This window comes from Coenobita brevimanus, chromosome 74 (genome assembly GCF_032717465.1).
Source record: "Coenobita brevimanus isolate Jiangsu-jjx chromosome 74, ASM3271746v2, whole genome shotgun sequence".
In the NCBI taxonomy this organism is placed as follows: domain Eukaryota; kingdom Metazoa; phylum Arthropoda; class Malacostraca; order Decapoda; family Coenobitidae; genus Coenobita; species Coenobita brevimanus.
In genome coordinates this window covers 28,531,116-28,535,685 of record NC_137027.1, presented here as the reverse complement: position 1 = coordinate 28,535,685, position 4,570 = coordinate 28,531,116, and positions in this window count along the sequence as shown.

Below are 4,570 nucleotides of genomic sequence, written 5' to 3'. Positions count from 1 at the left end.
TATACACAATTTTCTATAAGGGGGTAATTTTTTTGGCTCCAGGGTAAAATATTTTTTTGTCTAAGAAATCTTGATGAACTCTGGTGACGAAGCAATGGCCCTCAGTCCCGTGCAGCCCTTAAGTGGGCAGGGGGTGCTAAGAATCCCATGGTGTAAAAATAAGTTCATAAATCCAAAAAGACCCTTAGGAATAGGAAACTGGAATGTTCGAACTCTCAATCAGGCTGGTAAAATGGAAGAGCATATTTCAGTGTTCAAGGAATACAAGATGGATATTTGTGCTCTTACAGAAACGAGATTGCTTGCAGTTGATAAAATGAATTTGGAAGATGGTATTACTATGTTGGTTTCTGGTAGGAGTGATGGAAATCATTACCAAGGAGTAGGCTTACTGCTGAGCAGAGATGCTTGTAAGGCAGTATGTGAGTTTGAACCAATTAATGAGCGCTTGCTTTATGCTCTTTTAAAATCTGACCATGGTAATATCAGTATGGTTGTAGGGTACGCTCCAACATTGTGAGGCTGCTGATGAAATGAAGGATGACTTTTACGAGAAGCTGCAGGATGTAGTGAATAGAGTGGCAAGACATGATGTGTTAGTTTGCATTGGTGATTTTAATGCGATTGTTGGCGGTAGTAGGGATGGCTTTGAAGATTGTATGGGTAAGGAGGGTGTTGGTATAAGAAACGAAAATGGGGTGCAACTTGGAAGCTTTTCTCTGGCAAATGACCTTATAATTGGTGGAACTATCCTTGAGCGTAGAAAAATACATAAGACTACTTGGATTTCACCATGTGGTAAATATTGTAACCAGATTGACCACATTGCAGTTAGCAGAAGGCATAGGAGTTATTTGCAAGATGTTTGCTTAAGGAGGGGGGCAGATATAGGTAGTGATCATCAACTTGTTGTGCCAAAGATTAAAATAAAACTTAAGAGAAACGTTAATGGTAATTGTACAGGAGGTAATAATTATGATTTGGATGAGCTGAGAAGTGATGAGAGCACGAGGGAAAAGTTTCGGTGGGAATGTAGGAACAGGTTTCTAGTCCTGCAGACTTTGATGGAATCTGAAGACAATGATATTAGTCAAACGTGGAGAAAGGCAAAAGAGGTTTTGCATGAGAGTACTAAGGTTACTATTAAGAAAAAGGGAAAAGCGAGAAGGAAAAAGTGGATGTCAGATGAAACATGGAATGCAATTCAGAAAAGGAAAGAGGCTAAGTTAAGAAGTGAAGAACAACATGTTGATGGCCAGGTAGTTGAAGTACTTAGAGCAAAGTATTGGAGTTTACATTCTGAAGTAAAAAGACTCGTTAGACGTGATAAGAGGAGACTATATGATGAAAAGGCGACAGAGACAGAAATTAAATTAAGTAAAAATGACGGTCAGAGCACAAGAGCAGCTTAGCAGGCCATAAAGGAGTTAACTGGGACCGAAAAGAGAAGGAAGGAAATACCTGTACGAGATAGAAATGGTAATTTGATGACTAAAGATTTGGATATAAAAGGAAGGTGGAAAGAGCACTTTGAATCTGTTCTGAATAGACAAATCCCAGCTGAAGAGGAGATTTTGCCAGCCGAGAGAGATTTGCAGATAGAAACAGGGGATATAACTTTGGAAGAGGTAGCAAAATCTATAAAGGAGTTAAAGAATTTTAAGGCCCCAGGAGAGGATGGAATATTCCCTGAAATGCTTAAGGTGGAAAATGACGAGTTGATGAATGCGCTTTTGAAACTTTTTAATGTGGCTTGGGATAATGGTGGAATTCCAGAAGAGTGGAAAAATGGAGTGATTATAAAAATACCAAAAAAAGGGAGATTTAAGTGTGTGTGGCAATTGGAGGGGGATAACTTTGACACCTGTTGTTGCAAAAGTCTTTTCCAAAATCTTGTTGAACAGAATAAAGCCAGTAATTGATAAAATTTTAAGAGAAGAAAAAGCGGGATTTAGAAAGGGTCGAGGTTGTAATGATCAGATTTTTATTGTAAGGCATCTAATGCAACAAGCTAATGAGATGAAAATGCCACTAAGTATGTGTTTTGTGGATTTTGAAAAGGCGTTTGATAGTGTTTCACGTGGAGCTATGTTGAAAAATATGAGATTCCATGGTATACCAAAAAAGTTTGTAAATATTATTAGAAGCCTGCATGAAGGTACTTTTTGTAAGGCAATGGAGGGTGGTTCTTTGAGTGATCCATTTCAAGTTAGGTCAGGAGTGATTCAAGGAGGAGTTCTTTCGCCATTGTTGTTTGTTTTGGTTATGGATTATGTTATGAAAAAGGTTGTAATGAGAACAGGTGCCGGAATTAACTGGAAAGAAAATAAGCTGATGGATTTGGACTATGCTGATGATATTGTACTGATTTGTGGAAGTATTTACGAGATGCAGAGGGTGCTTGATTGCCTGGTGGAGGAATGAGAAAAAGTGGGATTGGTAATAAATTGTGGAATGACTGAAATTATTAATATGAATGTGGAGAACCAAACTGATTGTGTAATTGGGAATAATGTGGTGAAGAATGTAGAAAACTTTAAATATCTGGGAAAGATTGTATCATCTAATGGATCATTAAACAGTGAAATTGAGGAGAGGATTAGACAGGCTCGGCGAGCTGTTGGATGCTGAAATCTGTTTGGAATAATAATATGCTTTCGGTACATACTAGTGTGAAAATTTACAAGTCCATGGTTAGACCAATTTTGATTTACGGGCATGAGTCATGGTACAGTACAATTGCAACAGATCAGAAAGTATTAGGATTTGAGAATAAAATACTGAGAAGGATTCTTGGGGTAAAGTGGCAAGACAGAGTTACAAATGAAAGAGTAAGGGATATTACGAGAGTGGAACCAGTTAATGAATATGTGAGACTGTCTCGCTGGAAGTGGCTGGGGCACATATACAGAAATGAAGGTAGTTAATACAGGATGTGCCAGAGTGGACTGCTAAAGGAAGAAGAGGTAGAGGTAGGCCAAGGGAAACCTGGTTGAGGACAATGAAAAAAGAAGCAGGAGAGGAGTGTTGGTGGGACCTGAAGGAGATGGCAAGAGACAAATATTGGTGGAGAGAGTTCATTGAGGCCCTATGCATCCCGTGGGGTGCCACAGGAAATGATTGATTGATTGTATAAAGAGAGGTGTCTTCACCCCATTGAGCTCTGTAGTAACACATTTTGAAAATGACTTTTTTCCTAGGGACTTGTTAAGGTTTATTAGTAGACTAAACACTTCGTAAAAATAAATAAAAGAAAGAAGTTTTTCTTTCATTCCTGATACTTTTATTAATAAAAATAATTCTCTATATAGCAGTATATGACAGTCCCATCTGTGTCCTGATTGGGTAACTATTATGACGTCACTAGCTCCGTCCCCTTACCACACTTGTGGCTGCTGGGCCAGCCGCCACAAGCGTGGCGGGCCGCAGGTGTGGGAATTCAGTGTCAGGGTTGCCAGGTCTACAGAAATTTCTGTATTTCTACAGATTTTTGGAAGGATCTACAGAAATACAGAATTTTGTTCTTAATCTACAGATATTTTGATATATTACAGAAATTCTCAAGAAATTTTGCAAGCAATATGGAAAGGAATTCAATTTTGCAACACAATGGCGAGGTGTTCAGGAAGTTAGCCAAAGAAACCTTGATGGACTCTGAAAGAACAATAATGGCCCCCAGTCCCGTGCAGCCCTTAAATGGGCAGGGGGTGCTAAGAATCTCACGGTTGCCTCAATTACGATCTAATTCCTTTGTCAATGCAAAAAATACAATTAAAATTGGTAACTGGAATGTGAGAACGCTAAATCATGACGGTAAAATCGATGAGTTAGTGAAGGTTTTTCAAAATTACGGACTTGATATTTGTGCTCTGACAGAAACTAGATTAACTGGAGTCGATAAGTTGGATTTGGAGGATGGTATACGTTTATTGATATCTGGCCGACAGGACGGAATGCATTATCAGGGAGTAGGATTGTTGCTGGGTTGTAAGGCAAATAAGGCTTTAAGTGAATGGGATCCTATAGATGAGCGATTGCTATACGCACGGTTTAAATCAAATCATGGCAACATCAGTCTGTTTGTGTGTTATGCACCTGCTAATGATGCACTCGATGAAAGGAAAGACACATTTTATGAAAAGTTGCAAGAAGGAGTAGGAAGGGTACCTAAACATGATGTTTTGATCTGCGTTGGAGACTTTAATGCAGTAATGGGCTGTTCAAATGAGGGATTTGAGGCATGTATGGGTAAGATGGGAGTTGGTAGTAGGATGAGTGAAAACGGAGTGAGGTTTGGAAGCTTCTGTCTAGCAAATGACTTAGTCATCGGGGGCACACTCTTTCAGCATTGCAATATACACAAGACAACTTGGGTGTCACCGTGTGGAAAATATAAAAATCAGATTGATCACATCGCTATCAGTAGGAGGCATAGAAGTTCTCTGCTAGATGTTCATGTTAAACGGGAGCGGATATTGGTAGTGACCATCAACTCAGCATTGCAAAAATAAGGTTTAAACTTAAAAATCAGAAGAAGGAAAAATCTGGTGTTGGTAGATACGATATTGTT